General features: G+C 36.6%; 1 pseudogene across 1 annotated transcript; it reads right to left on the bottom strand.

Annotated features, from left to right (window-relative positions):
- Positions 1 to 2895: 2895 nt before the first annotated feature.
- LOC309856992 (small ribosomal subunit protein uS5 pseudogene) lies at positions 2896 to 3823 on the bottom strand (annotated as a pseudogene). The gene has a single exon. The product of its transcript is annotated as a small ribosomal subunit protein uS5 pseudogene (transcript).
- Between the last annotated feature and the right edge of the window lie 19053 nt (positions 3824 to 22876).

The raw sequence follows: 22876 nt of genomic DNA, 5'->3' as shown, positions 1-22876 counted from the left end.
AATGGCTTCAGGGCATATATCTCTAGGCTCTCATTGTATTTCGTATTTTGGCCCAGTAATCCCTCACTTATTTTTATAATCATTCTGATATTTTTAACTTTAAAAGCTATTTTGTCTGGATTTTTAGTTGTCTTAAGTAGGAGTTTTTAGATCACCATTACTAGAAGCAACAACAAATATACATGAAAATATCTGCAGTAGTTTATCACATCTTTATGGCTTTGAACTTCCATAAGCTGAGGCATCCTTCTCTAATCACTTAGGCAAACTCCAATTTACCCTTTAATACAACACAAGAATTGCTTCATTTAAGAACATGTTCAGGGATGACTCTTCCCCACTGTTCTTACCAACATTCCCACACACTCTTTGCTACCCACACCTTGTTTATGAACTTTCGTTAGGTATATCAGCGTGACCAGAATTTTGCTCTATTGTATTTTTGTCCTTTAGAGCTTTAATTAAATATGAATTCCATAGAAAGTCTGTCCCTTTTCTTTCAAACCTGGGTTAGTTATTTCTTCTCATTCTTTGTCAGAAGTTACTTTATTAGAGAAACTTATAGCTCTATTGTGACTTTGGAGCCTTTACAGTTTTTCGACTGGAAAAATCACCCATCCCTGAGATTTTTACGCAGCTTCCTAGCTGATATTATTCAGAAATCTGTTCAAAACAGACTTTTTCAGGGAGGCCCTTTTGGACCACTCAGTTTAAAAACCTCTTCTCAATCACTGCTCTTTTAAAAATGTGCTTATTTAGTTCAAATATGCATCTCTATTAAAGAAAAATCAGTACGTTTTTTTTTTTAAAGTTGGCTTACCTATTATCTATCTCTCCCATTAAAATGATTCCTCTGGGCTGGGGTTTTGTTGTGCTCATCTTAGGCCAGGCACTCAATAAATTGTCTCTGAATGATTGAATTGTTTGACTCCCTTGCTAGATTCTCAACTTCATGAGGCCAAGGATTGTTCTATTCAGTCCTTCTTTATCCTCAATGTCTGTTATATTGCAGTCACTTACATGACTAATGGGAAAAATCACAGAAAGAAAGAGTTCAAACTACATAAAAACCCCGTAGGTTCAATAACACAAAGCTTTCTAAAATTATTTAGCCCAGGAATTGAATACTGGCTGCACTTTTGATTTTTTTTAAATGGTATTGAATTTAATTTAAATGGAAATACTGGAATGGTAGAATAATAAAAAAATTATAAAAGCAACTTGCTCCTTAAAGTAAGAATTATATAGGGCATCTCTTCTAGAAGCAAAATTTTCAAATGACAAACATCTGAAAGCATAGAAGGAGAAGTAAGAGTGTGAATTGTATTTCAATGCTCTTTTCTTTATATTCAACAAACAGCTTCATTCACACACCTTTCCAATTTTTTCAACTCTTTTGACAAAGCCTTCAGAGGAGTTACTGCTGATGACAACCATCACAGCCTAACAGGAGAAATTTTATAAAGAAAAATAATAGCATGTTTTTCCCAAATTGTTAAGGATATGGTGAAGCTCTGTCGGATTCAAAGGAGGAATGTGCAATTCCATGCTATATATAATAATAACTTGTTTTAATAGTGGCTTTGCAATTTTTCAGATATATCCATTTACTGAAACCACTATCAAATAAACAAAAACAAACAAATGAACAGGGGTTCGAGACAGAAATTATCTAATCTAAAAATAGCACATGTTCACAGAATACACAACACATATCCCAAGTACTACTATAGGTTTCAAGTAATAGTCAAAACAATAGTAAACATGATTCAGACCCTACCAGTCAAATCATAAATGGGACCTTAACTGTAAATCCTTATCTTTAGATCAAAGCGGGTAATTGGGGGCTGAAGATACATTATAGAACTAATATGTTATAGAACTCCTCTGAAATGAGTCATTTATTCCATCACTTTTCCTGCACAGCTGCTGACCCATGTTTTGGTTCCTGGAAATAGCTGCTACCCTGTCATACTTCTTAAAAGCACATATATTGATAACTCTACTCATTCCTCCATTCCTCTGTGACTGTCACTGTGTTAAAATGTGGAGTCAGCTGACTCACTTGTGATGGTAATAAAGTAGATGAGTTTGCAAAGTATTTTGTTATTTCTAAAAATGCAAAAACCAAATTACATTGAAATCATAAGGGGTGTTTCAGGGAGAGCTGTAGGATGTGGTTTCTTGTGTAATCCACAGAGATTAGCTCCAACACATATTTAAACTCTCCTCTAGGAGCAACCTTAGTGGTAAAGCAAGAAGATAAACAGATGTATACACACCCTGGCACAAAATTATCACTTATGTTTGGCTTCCTAGTCTCCTCGTGTTACTTATTTATCTTAACTTCTCTCTGAAATCAGGGAACACAGAATCTCAATCAGTAGACATTTTTCTACTGAATTACCCAATAGTCCGATCATACCCCTAATACTTTTTAAAATTATTTCACTCATAATCCCAAATCTGCTTTGCTTCCTCATCTTAGTACACTGTAATTTGATTTCAAAATGAGGACAGTTGTCAGTAATGCACATTCATTCATCTATTTTACAATTCCATGTGCTTATAACTATGAAGATATGTTAATAACATCCATTCCAATAAGCCACCCTAAATTTATTATCATGAAACAAGACCTCAAGAAAGAGAATTCAAAATCATCCATGTATTTGCAACTTATTGCAATAAAGCCTTTATCAATAGACTTCCCTGTGCACATGGTGGTCAAATTGCTGGTGAAAACCAGCCAGATCTATTACAAGCTTTCTCATGGCTTCTAGGTAACCCAAGTGAGCCTTTATTGATACTGGGAAGGGATAAAGCAGGGAAGGGATAAACAGTGCTATAAGATTTGGCTAGACAAAAGTAATGACTCTCATTACAAAGTGAGTATTTTTTTTTCAAGCTTTAGTTCAGTTTATTTTTCTTGTATAAAACTATGTAGTAGCCACAGCTGGAGCCTGGGTCCTCTGAACAGAGACTCTGGTGTGGGTCTTCACAAGATGGTCCGTGAACTCCTGATAGGGAGACTTGGTGAACACAGTCTCCTTCCAGAGATCAGGGGTGAGATAGCTGTAGGTCTTGGAGATGGCATCGAAAGTAGCCTTGGCAAAGTTCCCTAGGGTGGCAGTGCAGCCCCTGGCCGAGGTGTAGCAGTCGTCAATACCAGCCATCATCAGCAGTTTCTTGGGCACAGGGGCCGAGACAATGCCAGTGCCTCTGGGGGCGGGGATGAGACACACCAGCACAGAGCCACAGCGGCCAGTCACCTTGCACGGGACAGTGTGGGGCTTGCCGATCTTGTTCCCCCAGTAGCCTCGCCGCACAGGGACAATGGAAAGCTTCGCCAGAATGATGGCTCCGCGGATGGCATGGCTACCTCCTTGGAACACTTGACATCCAAACCGACGTGTCCATTGTAATCTCCGATGGCGACAAATGCCTTGAACCTGGTCCGCTGGCCCGCGCGCGTCTGCTTCTGCACAGGCATGATCTTCAAAACCTCGTCCTTGAGGGAGGCTCCCAGGAAGAAGTCGATGATCTCAGACTCCTTGATGGGCAGGGAGAAGAGATAGATCTCCTCCAGGGACTTGATCTTCATGTCTTTGACCAGGCGGCCCAGCTTGGTGATGGGGATCCACTCCTTGTCCGCGGCCTTGCCCCCACGAGCTCCGCGGCCTCGGCCCCGGCCCCGACCACGCCCCGGCCCGCCCCGGCCCCGGATGCCGCTGCCGAAGCCACCGCGGAAACCGCCGCGGCCTCCCATTCCAGGGCCCCCGGGCCCTCCGGGCCCTCCCGCAGCACCGGCGTCATCCGCCATTTGGTGTTCTCTCGGAGAGGAAACAAAGTGAGTATTTTAAAGCAAAAGAGCCTGTTGGGAATATTGTTTTATAAAATAGTGGTTTTTTTTTATTAACTTTTTAAAATTCAATTAGGTAACATATAGTGTACCAATAGTTTCAAATGTAGATTTCAGTTATTCATCCATAGCATATAATAGCTAATGCTCAGTACTTACTGTTATAGCTTCTTGAAAGCAGAATTTTAACCCACTGAGCCACCCAGGCGCCCTTGAAAGCAGAATTTTAGATCACATTTTCTGATTACTTCCATGTCGTACAACACTTTCCTGCTAGCAACCTTCAAAACATACTGTTTGTTAGAGGAATTTCTTTAATAATAAATAAATAGGAATTCATTTAAATTTATAAATATATAAAATAAATAGGAATTTATTTAAATTTATTTAAATATTACACACTGTTTCATTGTTCATAAATAAGGTGATGATATTATAGCCATTAGTTGGTAGCACTGATATATCACTATCTTTTTACTTCTCAGTGCATTCTCTTTACACAAATAGATATATATTTAAAAAAATGTGGATCTGTGGCAAACTTGTAAAAAAACCCTATACAGTAAAGTTTATCATTTTAAGTAATCTCAATTATCTTCCTCAATTGTGATAGTATATCCTTCTATCTAGGCCAGATATTGTATGAGGGATTTGAAGAGACATACTTTTCTAAATTTCACTTTTCTCATCTGCAAAATGCTTATCATGATCCTACAAAAAAATACACTTATAATTTTTTGATGAAAATTTATTTATTTATTTTAAGATTTTATTTCTTTATCAGAGAGAGTGGGCGAGAGAGCAAGCACAGGCAGACAGAATGGCAGGCAGAGGTAGAGGGAGAAGCAGGCTCCGGCCGAGCAAGGAGCCAGATGCGGGACTCGATCCCAGGATGCTGGGATCATGACCTGAGCCAAAGGCAGCTGCTTAACCAACTGAGCCACCCAGGCGTCCCTTTTGATGAAAATTTAATCTGTATAAACAATATATTTGCTGTAATGCGTGGTTCATGGAAAACATCTTTTAAAATTATAAGCAGTATTAGAAATTAAGTAAATGTGTCTATAATATTTAAAGTTTTAACACATAATTCCACTGCTTTGCCTTATTTTCTCAAATCCCTTTACCACTTTCACTGACAGAGTCAAATGTACTTTTTCTACTAGTAGCCAGCTCTTTGTCTTTTGTCAGAAAGATGCCCTTGTGAATTATTTATAATAGAGATATTAGCAATAATAATAATAATAATAAATAGCAATGAAAATGTTAAAAAAAAGTTTTCTTAACTAATTAGGGTTCTTAGACATCAATTAGAGGAACCACCTCGGGCAAGCAAATTAATCTGCAAGACATTCCCAGAATTAACAAGTCAGTCAGATACAGGGTTGTCTGTAGACTGAAAAGAACTAGGTTTGGAAAATAGGTAAGGACAGTGAAAAAAGTGATCAAATTTTTGGGCAAAATAAACTCTTAGGTGTCCTTTCAATGGAGTCCTGTTCATTATGTAGCAGAAACTCTGGAGATTATCTCAATCCATTGGAGTCACCCCGTTTATTAGCTTGCTATTGACAAAGTTATTTACAAACTGTAGAGCAAGAGGTTATAATGGAGAAAACTGATGGTAATGCACAGGATTCTTGTTAACAATAATGCAAGTTAGTGATTTTTCATTAGAAAACATAAATTCTATAACCCAAATTATGGGCCCAGAGCACTTCTGCTGCACAACTCTGCTTATATCCCAAATAACCATGTGAACTAGTTTTAATATCTGCTTCTCTTATTAATTTTTGAATAAAAATTCTTGACACAAGTATTTTATAATTGTGTGATAATCATGAATTTAATTTTTGGAGAACAAAACACACTTTAGCATAACTAGGTTTGTTCACAGAACCAGCCTTGATAACACACTTCTATATGTTAGAAATGATGTAATAAATGTAGAATATTGGGCACTTGTTTGGTATTCTTTGCCATGTTTTGCACTATCTAAAAAGAGATCAGTGAACTTGGACTGGAGTTAGTAGACATGGAAGAAAATAAAATATTACAGAGAAGAATACTCTGTGGTCCACAACCTAAACGGCCTGGGATTCCCATCATTTGGATCCCTGTAGCTTTACAGAAGTCAATTAAATTTTTGTATCTCTGATTAAAGTTGTTTCCCCAGTACTTTTTCAAACATCTCTTGTAAAGTATTGTTTCCCAGAAAAAAAGGGATTTTGCACATGTATCTGCCTTTGTCTCTGGTCATGATCTCAGTCAGGATCCTGGGATCGAGCCCCATATCGGGCTTCCTGCTCATTATGGAGTATACTTCTCAGTCTCTCTCTGCAGCTACATCCCCCTGCCCCACTCATGCTCTCTCTCTCTCAAATAAATAAATACAATCTTTAATTTTTTAATTAAAAATAAGATAAATAAATTAAAATAAAAAGTCTGGGCTTACTGCCCCATTTAGCTCCTTTTGTTTTTTTGAGTTGTATTTAAAGCAGCATGAGAGAACATGAGGCTCTCAAACTTAAAAAAAAAGGAAAAAATTGAGTTTTGTTAGGATTTAAGATCTTGTCTGCTAGACAAAAACGTTGGCTTTGTTAACATGTGAAAATTATCAAAAGGGAATAAGATAGAATTCTAATAATTTTTGTAGAAATTAAAAATTTTCTCCAACCCAATTACATACAGACCCATTAAGTAAATTCATTCCAATGTCCCAAACCAACCTTTTCTAATAGTAATGCATCTGTGTAAACAGGGTCAACCCAAGGAATAAATAAATATTATTATTTTTTTCCTGTCTCTTCCACAGTCTCATCTGGGTATATTGGTAGCAAGCCAATTATCTATCTTATAAGACATGATATCATAAGGAAGGGTATTCTGTCCATTTGGAACAACTGAAAATCATTGTAATTTTATCTTGGTGCAGTAACTTGAGATGGCAAAGTGTGGTTTATGAATATATTTTATTTTTTTTTTACTGGGAAGAAGAGATTATAGAGATATTGGTTATCCAAGAGAGACTGACAGGTGTTGATAGTTGCCAGGTCAATATCCATCTACTTTTTCCTTTAGTATCAGAAAGCACTGAGGGATTGACAACAAGGAAACTTAAAACAACATCAAATATTTTATTGTCTCTTTTCTAGTTACATTGTAACCATATGACAAAGTATCAGTCGTACAAGATATCATTCTCTTTTACCTCTATCTTTCTGCCAGAAATGTGGGCTTAATAGTGAGAACTCCAACAGCAATTTTTGCAACTGTGAATAAAAAGCCATGAAAACCTCTAAGATAGTTCACTTGACTTTCTTAAGACTCTGAACCAACACCAGAAAACACTCTCTGTAGTCTTCTTGTTAAATGAAAAATATGGTTAAACCACTTTTGACAGTCTACTACCTACAGCAAACTGTAAATCTTAATTGAAATATGTCCTCTCAGCTGTGCTTAAGCAACTGAGTCCTGAGCTTTTCAGGTTTTCAGTCTGAAAGAGTACACCTCGGGTGCTCTGAAAGGGAAGAGAAACGACACCCTGTTCTCCATATAAATTAAAGAAGAGAAATCTGTGCATTTAAGTGGGCCATATAAAATTTATCAAGCAGTTATCTCCTAACTCCTTCCTATCCAAATTACCTGATATGCTCTCCCTACTCCTTTATTCCACGTTACTGCCTTTTCACAACATGTCTTCTGTTATTTCCTTCTTGCAAGCTAGTTTTGATTTCTGCATCTAAAAAAATCAACAATCATTGTGTATTTCAATTCCCATTTTCCTCAAATGCATTGATTCTTCTTATCTATTACTCTTTTCTCATACTCAGTGTCTTTGTCTTTATGGGGTTTGTACTTTGCTTTTCCCCATCCTTTACTGCCATTATATAATCAATCTAATAACTTCTTAGAGAAAGTTAAAAATTCCCGCATAGCCACACGTGAACACAAAGTCACTGATTTTTAGCAAACCTATAAGATAGTCAGACATCCATTCAATTTCTTTTTTTTTTAAGATTTTATTTATTTATTTGACAGAGAGAGATGACAAGCAGGCAGAGAGGCAGGCAGAGAGAGAGGAGGAAGCAGTCTCCCTGCTGAGCAGAGAGCCTGATTTGGGGCTCGGTCCCAGGACCCTGGGATCATGACCTGAGCCGAAGGCAGTGGCTTAACCCACTGAGCCACCCAGGCGTCCCTCCATTCAATTTCTTAACTGAGTCCCAAATGCATCCTGACTTCTAACCTAAACCTAAGCTCTACTTCTTACACGTTGTTATATGACCAAATTCTTTCAGTTCAGTATTTTGTAACATTTAAATATTAATCAGTTGATGCTTTGTTTGTGTATTTCTATGAAAATAATTTGAATACTGTAGATTTATTGTTATATTTATAGGTTTATAATCAAAGTTTCATCAGTTGAAGTTTTTGGAAATTTCAGATATAATGATTAACCTAAAATGATACTGCCTCAAATCCCTCTGATATCAAGGCCCAACACCTGATTATAGCCAAACCTGTGGTGGATAGTTCCATGGGAAATTGCAGTTACTTAACACTGATAGCATCTCATGTTCTCTCTCTCATTTTAGAATGTCTCCAACACAACCTGAAAGTGTAGGAGAGTTAATGTCCTCTGAGGACAGCTCTCAGTAAAGTGGAAATAAGAACCATAGGTAAAATTGTCAGTTTTCAGGTCTTCATGAGGACAACTTAAAGAAGTTTCTCAGGACCTTTCAGTAAAAGCAAGCCTTCATTTTCTATCCACAACAATTATATCAACAATGTACCTCTTTGACAAAGTTGCTTCTTCACTGTATCACTTTCCCATTCTTTTCTACCTTGGATAATCTCCCAGATAAACTAACAGTACTCAAATACTTTGTCCTACTCTTTGCTCTCAGGATAAATGGAGCCAAAAGACTTAGATTAATATCAAGTTCTGAATGGGATCTTAGAGCTATTTCTGTCCAGATTTTCATAAACATAGGGACCTTTGAATTATCAGGCTATAAATAAGTTCTAAATGGAGGGGGCAAAAGCAAAAAGTAGAAATTTTTATGTTTGATTTTTAATCATGATTAATTGACTTTATTGATTATTATAAATACTAACATTATAAAAGTGTGGATCTTTGTAAAACAATGTCATATTGTAAGAAAGAAGTTGCATAATCCTTTTGAGAATATTAAACCAAGTGTTCAGGTGCCATCTAATTTCTTGTTTAATCCAGAACTTTGGTGTGCATCATCTTGAGGAATAGGATTTTGAAGTCCAGACAGACTAAGAGAAAACTGATCCAAATGTGTGTGTTTATATTTCTGCTTTTGTTGTAAAAATCAAAGTGTGATTGCTGGTTTAAAATGGTAAAACTAATAATGTTCATGGACTCGATTATAAATTTTCTAATTGTATGGGAAGAATCCAATAAACATAGAATTAATTGATTTGCAAATCCCCAAAGAGCTACAGGATCAGGTAGTGGTATGTTCTGATTCAACAGCATCATAATGCAGCATTTTATATGTGTGGCTAATGGATATTTTCATGAATGTTTGCTAGCTAGTCAGCCAATACAGAGAAATATTAGGTAGCGTAATTACTCACAGTTGTGTTTAATAAAATGAGAGAAAATTATCAAATGACACTAATAATAATAATCCTATAGCAGGCTAAATATTCAATGATAATTACAAGTATTAATCTAGCTTTCTTCCCTGATTATGACTCTGCTCTCCTTTATCATAATGGGAGTAGCAGATTGTCTGCAGTGAATTGTGAAAACGCAGCAGTGACTTTGGCAGTGAAGGCCTCCCATCAATTTTGATAGGTTAAAATGATTCTGGTTGGTCTTGAGCAAATGTGTCAATTTTTTTTTTCTGTGTGTGTCATAAAAGAAAGAAGCAATAGTAAATTCTTGCTGTTATTCCATGGAGCCAATAAAATCATACTGCCAACAAGAGGCTGTTGACACCATAGGTGTAGTTAACTGTCTTGAAATACTACGCCTGGAAATAAAATCCTAATATTTCACATAACCTCTTTTTTTAAAAGAAATAAAACAAAACAAAACAAAACAAAACAACTATACTGCTTACATTTAGGGCCCTGCTGTTGTGTAACTATTTTTGAACATGTCTTCTGTAAGTGTATATATATATATATATATATATATATATATATATATATATACATATTTTTCTGTGCAATAAATTCATTTAGAGATAAATTTGGATTGCAAATTATTTTGGGGGAGGCGTGGTATTTGTGGCTAGTCTTACAAGTAAAAAGGACTAAAAGAAAGAAGAAAAACATTTTTTATTACAGCATATTTACATCTGTCCAAAGTACTTATCTACTATAATACTGACTAATGTATAATACTGTACACAAAGAAAGAAGCTAAATGAGTTATGGCCATTTTAAAACTTACCACTGAATCTTTCTGGTATGCAATGTGATATCTGGCAATCTGGTCCAGTTCATTACATCAGGTCATTTGTATGTTCTTATTACCATTTTGATAGCATAGCACATTTTATAACCCAGACATTTTACAATGGAACTATGATGCATGTATTTTCAAAAGTATAGACATACATGAAGCTATGAGGTCAAAAAAGATGAATGTCCGTAGTACCATATAGACTCAACAAATAAAAGTGTCCAAGGGTCTGAGTGTGACTTATGAATATTGTATAAGATTAGGCCAACATGTGGTTTTGATATAAATAATCTGTTCTTAAATTAGAATTACAATCGTTGAGTACAGTGTTGAAAATGGCAGATAGATTTTAGCTATCTTTGCTCACTAGGGAAAATGGAAAAATGTTTAGTTTGGTCAGATTTTCACTTAACTTCTGAAAAATCTTACGTTTGAGAGAACCCTTCTGAAATAAGAATCCTTAAAGACATAACCCCTTTGGCACAAGTTTTCAAGAAACTTGTTTGATGTTGTAGACAATTCTATGGCACACGTACTGTTCTAGATGTTTCATGCCAATAATATGTAAGCCATACCAAGGCTACATATACATATGGAGATGTTCCTCAGCTTACAAGGGGGCTATGTACAGAGAAACACATAAAAAATTGAAAATGCATTTAATACCCCAAAACTATCAAATATCATAGCTTACCTTAAGCTTATTTAAACATACTCAGAACACTTACATTTGCCTGCATTTGGGCAAAATCATCTTAAGCAAAGCCTATTTTATAACAAAGTATCAAATATCACATGCAATTTATTAAATATTACAATAAAAAAAGAAGAATATATATATTCTATATATAGAATGCTTGTAAGAATATCAGGTGTTCACCCCTGTAATCTTCTAGCTGACTGGAAGCTGTGGCTCACTGCCGCTGCCCAGCATCACAAGATGGCACCATATAGAACAAGAGTTTCAGGTGGTAGGTGTTGTAAGTTTTACCCAAACTGACATTGGTTTTTGTCATCATATATGTCAAGTAGTTTTCTCAGGTTTATTTTTAGAATATCCTTGTATAATGAATATTTACACTGATATCTAGTATAAAAATCTTGCAATTTAACATTAGAAACATTAAGATATTGAAAATCAATCTATTTCTTTAATTCATTGAAGACATTTTTGGCTTGTTTCCAGTACTTTCTTACTGGTTAAAAAATGAATTTGAAGTAGTCTGGATTTCATTATTATATGGCACTTTCCCTTTGATGAATACAAAGACGATATTCTATATTAGCTATCTGAGAAGAATTTATTTTTTTAATTTTATTTATTTGTAAGAGAGAGAGTGAGAGAGAGCACAAGCAGGGGGAGCAGCAGGATGAGGGAGAAGCAAACTCCCGGCTAAGCAGGAAATCTGTTGCAGAACTGAGTCCCAGGACCCTAAGATCATGACCCGAGCTAAAGGCTCAGGCGTTTAACTGACTGAGCCACCCAGGTGTCCCAATCTGAGAAGAGTTCTGTATGCTATTTCTATTAATATGCAGTTTAAAGTCTAGGTAATTAACTTAATATTTTAGTGGCTATTGCATAGATAGCACTATGTTCCAGGCAGAGAGTAAGAAAGAAATATTAAATCAACCATATTCTATGCATTCTAAATGAAAATAATTAATCGATCATAAAAATCCTTCTATTTATGGAATATCAACTTATAAGCTTTCCTCCATATGAACAATGCCAAATACCAGAACAAAGGGTCATCTAATACAAATAAAGGATAGAATTAAAGAATTCTGGTAAGCCATTTAATTTTGAAAATTGGTGTTCTATTGTTGCTGAGTTGTGGTTTTCCGTTACATAATATCTGATAAGTGTAGAAGTAACATGAGTGTTACGTGAGATGAGAAATGGTATATAATTAAGATATTTTTAAAAGTACAGATAAATACAAATTTGTAAACATAGCATTATGGAGGAGTAAAAATAAATGATATCTACACACTCTAAAGTGAATAAAACTTGGAAAGCTAATAGAGAAGTAAAACAAGGACAGTGCAAAAAGTATGGTACATTTTTATGAAGTTCAAACAAATTCTGTGAAATCATAGATGGACTTAAAGATACTATTATGTATCAAATATTGTAAAAATTAAGCAAGGAAATAGCAAACATAAAACAACCAAAGCATACAAACTTGGGTAGATACAAGAGGTGTGATCATGTTCTACTTCATAAAGAGATGAGTTAATAGATAAATACAAGTAACTAGACTTTTTAGAAGTTAATAAAACGTTGCCTGTTATTTCTTAGTAATATAAATTATATGGTTTTCTAACAAAAACGTTTATCTTAAAATATTTAAAAATAAATTTTAGGCTACTCCTAAGGTTATATTTACTTTTCCACTGTAGGAAAAGCTGGTTGTTGTAGTTGTATTTGTTTGTTTGTTTTAGTCTCCTCCTAGTTTTTATTATTATAATGTGGAATGAGGAATGTTAGATTGAAAAGTGAATTATTTTATAGACAAAAATCATTACTTGATTCACCTCCTGGTACAGCAGATGGAACTCCTGAAAATATGCCCTTTTGCCTTATGGAAGAGTAACAGTTATGCTTACTTCTGAAACATACTTGGTGGTGGCCCTAAATAGTGACACCATAGTAAACATTTTGAATATTTGCAATTAATTTTTATAGTCATAGGGCTCCAAAAGGCACTGCAGGTATCTTAGCAGGTATTTCAATAAGGCTAAAATTTGCCTGACTGTTTAAAAATATTAGCAAGGCACAAAACATGGCAGAAGTATTGTCCTCAGATATTATTTTTTTCCATATGCTCCTGATTCCAGACATGACAAGTTATTTTTCAAATATTTATTATAAAAGTTTTTATTTATTTATTTGACAGAGATCACAATAAGGCAGAGTCAGGCAGAGAGAGAGAGGAGGAAGCAGGCTCCCTGCTGAGCTGAGAGCCCGATGTGGGCCTCGATCCAAGGATCCTGGAATCATGACCTGAGCCGAAGGCAGATGCTTTAACCTACTGAGCCACCCAGGCTCTCCCATGACAAGTTATTTTGATAGATGTATATACAGTGTATTTTCCAGTTATAAGAAAAATGGTTCTGCTATTTTTAACCTTTTTAAAAATTAAATAATTTTTTTCATTGAAATTTTATTTTTTAATGTTTTACTTTTCTTTTCTTTTTTTTTTTTAAAGATTTTATTTATTTATTTGAGAGACAGAGATCACAAGTAGGCAGAGAGGCAGGCAGTGAGAGAGAGAGGGGGGGGGGAAGCAGGCTCCCTGCGGAGCAGAGAGCCCGATGCGGGGCTCAATCCAAGGACCCTGAGATCATGACCCGAGCTGAAGGCAGCAGCCCAACCCACTGCGCCACCCAGGCGCCCCAATGTTTTACTTTTCAATATACTACTTAGAATATAAAACCTATTCCATTTTGTAAGATGTTTACCATTTAAAAAATGGTAATTTTCTCATTGTGTCTTCCCCTCACATTGCTTTATTTTGAATAAAAAATTTCACAATAAACATAACTGATGCTTTCCTTCTGATGGTCCCTCTGTTGGTCATATTGTATATGAGCCATGACAATTAGTTTTACAAAATTTATTGATGTTTGTTGATATGTTTTATCATAACTAATTTTCCCTCCCTTATCTAGATTCCCCAGCTTTCAGACAGGTGGACACTTCAATAAACCATACCCAAGGGATGTATCAAGTACTTCTTAGACATTCTCTCAGATCCTTGAGATCTCATTTTGCCTAGGGATTTGCAATAGGTTCTGCCAGAGGCACCACTGTGACAACTGATGTCCATGGTCTATCTCCTGCTAAGCTCAAGAGGTCACTGGTTTCCAAGTTTATCTATAAAATTAATGCATTCCAGCAAGTTCTTTTTTTTAATATTAACAAACTTATTTTAAAGTTTATATGGAGAGGCAAAGACTCACAATAGTCAACATAGTGTTGAAGGAGAACAAAGACTGAGGACTGACTTCAAAGTTTACTAAAGCGATTGGGCGCCTGGGTGGCTCAGTTGGTTAAGCCTCTGCCTTCCGGCTCAGGTCATGATCCCAGGGGCCAGGGATCGAGTCCCGCATTGGGTTCTCTGCTCAGCAGGGAGCCTGCTTCTCCTCATCTCTCTCTCTGGCTGTCTCTCTGCCCATTTGTGATCTCTCTCTCTGTCAAATAAATAAATAAAATCTTAAAAAAAAGTTTACCATAACGATAATTGTAAGCATGATATTGTAATACCACAGAGAGACTAGATTAAAGCAACAGAATATATATATTCAATTATATTTTATATTTAATAGAAAAGCAAAAGCAATACAAGAGAGCAAAATACAATCTTTTAAACAAATGGTTCTGTAGCAATGGTGAAGCTAAATCTAAAAATATAAAATAAAATAAATCCAGGCAGATATCCTACACTCTTCACAAAAATTAACTCAGATTGGATTATAAACCTAAACATGAAACATGTAGAAGGTAATATAGAAGAAAATTTAAATGACCTTGGTTTTCGCAATAACTTTAGCTACAAAAGCACAAGCACTGAATTTAAAAATGTCTACTCTGTGAAACACAATGCCAAGAGAATGAAAAGGCAAAGCACAGACTATGAGAAAAAATTTGCAAAATACACATCTGGCAAAGGACTGTTAATCAAAAATACACAAAGACCCCTAAAAACTCAACAATGGGGGAAAAACCGGATTAAAAATGAGCCAAAGGCCTTAGCAGATACCTCACCAAAGAAAATATTACAGATGGCAAATAAGCATATAAAAAGATGCTTCACATCATATGTCATCAGGAAAATGCAAATTAAAACATAAAAGAGACACCAGTACATACCCAGAATCCAGAGCACTGACAACAGAACACGAAATGTTGGTGAGGATGTGGAGCAACAGGAATGTTCTTCCATGTGTATTGAGAATAAAGAATGGAAAACAACTTGGCAGTTTCTTACAAAACTAAACATATTCTTGCCAGATGATTCAGCAGTAGCAGCTCTTGGTATTTATCCAAAGAAGATGAAATCTATACACACAAAGATGTCTATAGTAGTTTTATTCATAACTGACAAAAGCTTGGAAGCAACCAACATATCCTTCCATAAGTGAAAGGTCAAAGAAAGTGTAGTACATGCAAACAATGGAATATTATTTAATGCTAGAGAAATGAATTACCAAGCTATGAAAAGATATGGATATAAATATTTAATAAATATTTGATTTTAGGCTTCTACAAGTCTATCAATGTTATTAGTATATTTTAACAGTGAATGCTCAGCATTCATGAATTTACCTAATAAAACATTTTGGGTTCAATATTTTAAATACTTCAACCTCTATGATTATATTCCTAATAATTTTGAATTGGGGTAAATAAACCTTAATTTTTTGTAACTTGTTTCTTATTGCAAGAGAGCTCAATGAAATTTTAGAAAATAAAAATTTACAAAAAAAAGTTTAGTTTATTATTGCCAAATAATTTAAAACTTTATCTTATATTCAAATACATATATTTTTCTAAATTGATTTATATGCTACTAAAACCAAAAACTTTTAGTTATACTAGATTTCATATCCTGCAATCAATGCCAGAAATCCATCTGGCAATGATTTGTCTTAAATAGAGTTAAGATGGGTGTTATTACAATGCAAGATGGAAACAAAGATAGTATAACAATAGGTGATACATAACTTTTCCGTTTTGATCAAGTTACTAATCTACAAAAGGCTTTTATCAGTGACAGACTTGGGAATTTAACAAAACTTTTAAACTAGCATGTGCGACTCATTCCTAGAAAACAACACAATCAATAACACTTTATTTAGATTAAATCATGACTATTTCTCCATTTGAATAAAAAAGGTAGCAACCCCAATAAGTTTATTGAACATGAAAAGTTGAAATGCTATAATGCTCCTAAGGAATTAAATGATCCAGTCAAGAATTACAAAAAAAGGATATAAATTACCAAAGTGTTTGTATAATTGTAATGTACAACTGCCCATTATCGTTCCATAGTGTAGGCTTGTACAAGAACTCTATAAAAGAACTCCACTTCTAAACTGTGGAAAATATGTTCCCTTTTCCCCTATATACAACTATTAAGCCATTCATTTAGCTTTTAAAATATCCACTTAATACAGGCTTTTTACACATTTGAACAGGCAGCAGGGCTCTATTCTTATCGCTTACATCTGAAGGATAGACTTCTAGCGTAAGAGGTAAAGCCCATAAAGGAGCCCAATAATAACAACAAAATACAGTTTAGTGAGCCCTTACAATCTGCCAGCTACCTTTCTGAGAATACTTCAATTAATAAAACATATAAAATACCTGACCACAAAGAGCTCACATTCTTTTGAAATATAATAGTGAAATAAACCAATAATAGAGGGGCACCTGGGTGGCTCAGTCCATTGAGTGACTGCCTTTGGCTTGGGTCATGATCTCAGGGTCCTGGGATGTAACTCCCCAGCAGGCTTTCTAGGCAGTGGGGTGTTTTCTTCTTCCTCTGCGCACCCTCCCAATTCTCTCTCTCTCTGTCTCAAATAAGAAAATAAACCAGTAATAGAATAATGATTGATGGTTGATGGTGATAAGTGATACAAAGAAATACAAGAAAGGTAAAAGCCATTGGGGAATGCTGGGATGAAAGTTAATTTTATTTTGTTTTGGGTGGTTATATCTCATTTATGAGATGTTATTTGCACAAAGACCCAGGAAGTGAAGGAGAGTGTTATACAAATATTAAAGGAAAAGATTGCTCTAGGCAGAGCAAGTAAGTATATAGACTTTGTGTGAACAGCTTGTCTGTTACTTTTGAGGAAAAGCAAGGAGGCCAATGAGGAGTTCATAGTGGTGGAGAGAGGAAGAACGTATTGATGTATGACCTTCTAGTACATTGAAACGCCTTCAGTTTTTATTTAATATGAAAGGGGAAGATACCAAAAGTCTTTCAACAGCAGAATAAAATCATATGACTTGATTTTTAGGTTAAATTGCTGTACCAAAATAAATTTGCATGGAGAAAGGAGTGCAGTATGTGTGGAAGTGGGGTTATCAATCAAGTCAATAATTCAGGAACATATGATGGTGTTTTTAGCATGCTGGGTGGTAATAGAAGTGGTGAGGTATGGTTTTCATTGTGTATATATTTTGATGGTGAATATTCTGGTGAACAGGATGGGGTATGTGCAGGACAGACATCAACATTTATTTTACCTGCACAAACAGAAGGGTGGAGTCTTCATTCCCTGATATGGAGAGAACTCTGAGTTCAAATGTTCTTTCTCATTAAATGGCATAGTGATGATGAGGATTTAGTCAGACAGTGAAAGAGAGCAGTAAGCATAGTGTTAAGCGGTAAGACATTATAATATATTTGAACATCAAAAAACGTTGTGTTGGATCATCTGTTTATGTGAGTAAATAAATAAATAAAGCTTCCTGGGGTTCTGATAGAGGTAAAGAAGACTGCTATATGATCCAAAGGGGCACGTGCACCAAATGTTTATAGCATTAATATCCACAATAGCCAAACTATGGAAAGAACCTAGATGTCCATCAACAAATGAAATATATATATATATATATATATATACACACACACAATGGAATACTATTCAGCCATCAAAAGAAATGAAATCTTGCCATTTGCGTTGACATGGATGGAACTGGAGGGTATTATGCTTAGCAAAATAAGTCAACCAGAGAAAGTCACTATCATATGATCTCCCTGATATGAGGAAATGGAGGTGCAATGTGGGGGGTTTGGGGAACAGGAAAAGAGTAAATGAAACAAGATGGGATCGGGAGGGAGACAAACCATAAGAGACTCTTAATCTCACAAAACAAACTGAGAGTTGCCGGGGGGGGGGGGTGGGGAGGTTAGGGAGAGGGTGGTGGGGTTATGAACATTGGGGAGGGTATGTGCTGTGGTGAGTGCTGTGAAGTGTGTAAACCTGGCGATTCACAGACCTGTACCCCTGGGGCTAATAATACATTATATGTTAATTAAGAAGAAGAAAGAAGAAGAAGAAGAAGAAGAAGAAGAAGAAGACTACTATAAATCAAATGCTATGGTTTTCAGCATAGAGTGTGTAATCAGGCATATTTTATTAAAGTAACCAAGTAAAATGAGGTCGAAAATTGGAATAACAGAAAACATAAAAATCAGAGATTTTAAAAAGAGATATGGGACAGTGTAGAGAATATAGTCAATGATATTATAATAGTGTTATATGGTGACAGATGGTGGCTATATTTGTAGTGATCATAGAATAATGTATGGAGATCTTGAAAACCTGAAACCAATGTAACACTGACTATCAACTACACTCAAATAAAAAAATAGTAAAAGGAAACATTTTAATTTAAAAAGATAAAAAGAGGGACAAGAATTTGAAAAGTGAATTTCAAAAAGAGTAAAGATGAGGCTAAGACATACTCTGAACCTTGAGGAAAACACCATTTTGAAAATTCTTCCCATTTTGAGAAAACTCAAATGAATCAATACCATAAAAGAACCCATTTTAACCGAGAGATGTAATGAATGCTCAAGAAATAATTTTATGACAGGATAATTCTTCCCTATGAAACAGCATACAGAAACCCGGGGAAACACCTGGAAGCCAAATAAACTATACTGAAAATAAGAATTAGGAAAAAGATAAATGATGAAAGATAAGAAAATTAGACCTGCGACAGAGACCTAGTGAAGAGAATTTTTAGCTTGTGGTTTAATGTTTTTGAGGATAATCTAGAGTTCATAACTGCCTTGAGGCAGGCTGGTTGTAGGCAGTTTAGGCAGACCCCTAAGAGAGGCCTACTTTGGGCAGGTGGTGTTGGAGGAGGCCATTGGGCTGGACAAAGACAAATCCAACCATTTGACTAAAGTGTCTGTGAAGATGTTGAAGTCAGATGCAGCAGAGAAAGACCTGTCAAACCTAATCTCAGAAATGGAGATGATGAAGATGATTGGACAGCACAAGGACACCATCAACCTGCTGGGTCCTGCACACAGGATGGTCCTTCGTACACTATCATGGAATATGCCTCCAAAGACAACATACAGGAGTACCTGCAGGCCCAGAGGCCTCCTGACCTGGAGTACTGTTACAATATCAGCCACAATGCAGCAGAGTAACTCTCCTCCAAGCACCCGGTATACTTTGCCTACCAGGTAGCCTGAGGCATGGAGTACCTTGCCTCCAAGAAGTGCATACACCAAGACCTGGCCACCAGGGAAGTGCTGGTGACAAAGGACAACATGATGAAGATCTCAGACTTCAGCCTTGCCAGAGATATCACCACATCAGTTACTATAAAATGAGAACCAACAGTGGACTGCCTGTGAAGTGGATGGTCCCTAAGGCCATGTTTGACCAGATCTACATCCACCAGAGTGACTTCTGGTCTTTTGGGGGTGATCCTGTGCAAAATTTTCACTCTGGAAGCCTCCCATATCCTGGAGTGCCTGTGGAGGTGGTTTTCAAGCTGCTGAAGGAGTCATTTGATGGATAAGCCAATAAGTGCACCAGAGAGTTATACACAATAATGGGGGGTGGCTGGCATGTGGTACCTTCAAGCTGCTGGTAGAAGACCTGGATCATACTGTGGCCTTGACCTCCAACCAGGAGTACCCGGACCTGTCCTTGGCCCTGGAACAATACTGTCTATGCTTTCCCAACACCCAAAGCTTCACCTGCTCCTCAGAGAAGAATTCCACCTTCTCTCATGTGCCGTTGCCCAGGGAGGCCTATCTGCCCTGACACCCAGCCCAGCTTGCCAATGGTGGACTCAAATGACTAGTATCCCTATTACTCCTGTCCAGATTCCGTCATAAGCTGTAACCCTTAACCCCCACCCTCCCTGCAAGACTCACTGCCTTCTCCTTTGTCCCTTTCCTACTGGCAGGAGCCAGCTGCCTACCTGAGGCCTTCACCCCTTGAAGTTCACCTCTCTTCCCCTTCCTCTTCCTCCTCCTTACAACCTGCTCATGAAAGAAAGGAACAGAGAGGCAGGTACTTGCTCATGGCTACTTCCTTCCCTCCCATATGTTGGACCAAGACCCCTCCCTGTCATCTGGTACTGCCTAGACGTCGAGAGAGTTGGAGATGAGGCATGCCAGTGAAAGCTGTCGGTGCTTTCCTGGTTTGGTTTTGTCTGCTTAGCATAACATGTAAGACTGAGTTCTGGTGGCAGGGACCTAGTCCTTGGGGCTATAGCACTAGTGAGGGGAGGTCAACTGCTCTGGGCCTTGGCTAAGAGCAAGCCCTGCTCCAGAGATATGGTGCCAAGGGCTTATCGATTTTGATACTAATTTGCTTTGCTGACCAAATACCTGGTATCAAAAGATGGGAAGGCAAAGACTGGAAGCAGTGTTGTGACCATGGGGTCCAGCCCCAAACTATGAAGAAAACACAAAGTGTATAAATCTGAGTAAGTATATATTTACACACCTTTTTAAATAGGTTGTTATCAAAGATTTAATCAATGGGTAATATGCTCCTCGTGGCTGGGAAGCATCAGTTGCCATATATTAAAAACAAAGAAAAGAGGTGTCTGGGTGGCTTCCTCCAAGAAGTGTCCCTTCTTTTCAGGTCATGATCCCAGGGTCCTGGGATGAAGCCCCACATCAGGCTCTCTGCACAGTGGGAAACCTGCTTCTCCTTTTCCCTCTGCCCTGCTTATAGTTCCTCTTCCTGTCTCTCTGTCTGTCAAATAAATAAAATATTAAAAAAAAAAAAACAAGAAAGAAACAAAATGTTTTAAAAGGCCTTTTTTTTTTTTAATTTTCTAGGGGTGCCTGGATGACTTAGTTGTTTAAGCAGATGTTTGCCTTTGGCTGAGGTCATGATTCCAGTGTACAGGGATCCAGCCCTGCATGGGACTACTTGCACCCCAAGGAGCTTGCTTCTTCCTCTCCCTTTGCACATGATTCCCCCTGTTTGTGTGCTTCTTCTCTCTCTCTCTCTCTCTCTTGCTGTCAATAAATAAAATAAAATCTTTTACTAAATAAATAAAAAAATAAATAAATTTCTAAACCTACTTTCAGTTTAGGTCCCTTAACAAAAATTGCTACTGCTTCATTAAAAAAAAAAAAGGATAATTTAGAAAGATGCTTCCAGAGTTAAAAAGCTGTTTTGTTTCTTTGTCAGGATTCAATATAGAAGTGCTTTAAAAAGTAAAAGAAAAAATATGCTATATTAACTCTAATCACACTATAACTTTGGTGGTTATATCAAGATAATGAAAAGTGATTTTAAAGCAAATTTCATTATCAGACATAAAGATCAAGTCAAAATTACAGAAGAGTAAAAGGATGAATTCATCAGGGAGTATAATAATTCTTTTTTTTTTAAAGATTTTATTTATTTATTTGACAGAGAGAGATCACAAGTAGGCAGAGAGGCAGGCAGAGACAGAGAGAGGAGGAAGCAGGCTCCCTGCTGAGCAGAGAGCCCGATGCGGGACTCGATCCCAGGACCCAGAGATCATGACCTGAGCCTAAGGCAGCGGCCTAACCCACTGAGCCACCCAGGCGCCCCGGGAGTATAATAATTCTTGAATTTTAATACGTAACAACAGATTTGGGGATATATAGGGAAAAACTAAGAACAAAAATCATAACTTCTACCTTGGACGATAAATGGAAAATAATTTCAACACCCTTATTTTAAGATTACATAGACAAATGGTCATCATATTGGTACGATATGTAAGACTTGAACAAAATGATCAACTAACTAGATATGCTTGATATTACATTACAGTAACTGAACTAACTGAGGTCAGTCTTTGGTGAATCACAGAAACAGGTGGAGTTATCAAACAAAGGAATCTTTGTTTACAACATACAAGGAGTTCACAGGGAATAAGTTCCAAAGCCTTGACTGTTTGAACAGGAGAGAGATTTTTATTTAGTATTTAAGATGAATACTCAGAAGGGAGAGTTTTATTATCCCGTGTATGGTTGGTCATAAGGTTGTGGATGCATGCACATCCACATATGTATTTGTGCAATATGTATTGCATGTTCACCTGAATGAAGCTTGTATTCCACCGAGGGCAGAAACTTCAACGTTAGAATAAAGCAGAGGTAACTGTTGGACAAGGGAAAGGAACTCTGCAGGCTTCAAGAGCAGATAGAAACTAGATGGGGTCTTGGGCTCATTTTCTGGGACAAGGAATGAAAGGCCTTGATTGCTTTTGAAATAGCACTAGGAGTTTTACCACTGATTTATTGTCTCAATAGCTTAGGCTATTTCCTGCTCTGGTGGTGACTGTTAGTTTTCCCATTGCCTTGTTCCCTCAAAATCCTTAGGAGTGAGGTTTTTGCATTTCTTTGTAAGAACCTCCCAGGAATTTTTGGAAGAAGTGTGCTGGGGCAAGTACACAGGTGGGGTATAGATCATTGAAAATAGCTGGGGACAAAAAATGACTTTTCTTATGTCAGGAAAACTATATCTCTTCTTTAATTTTCTAGGAACCTCTAACTCTTTCTGCTGATGTTACCAGCAGGCATCTG

Source organism: Mustela nivalis (assembly GCF_964662115.1).
Source record: "Mustela nivalis genome assembly, contig: HAP1_SCAFFOLD_112, whole genome shotgun sequence".
Taxonomy (NCBI): domain Eukaryota; kingdom Metazoa; phylum Chordata; class Mammalia; order Carnivora; family Mustelidae; genus Mustela; species Mustela nivalis.
This window is presented reverse-complemented; position numbering and strand designations above follow the sequence as displayed.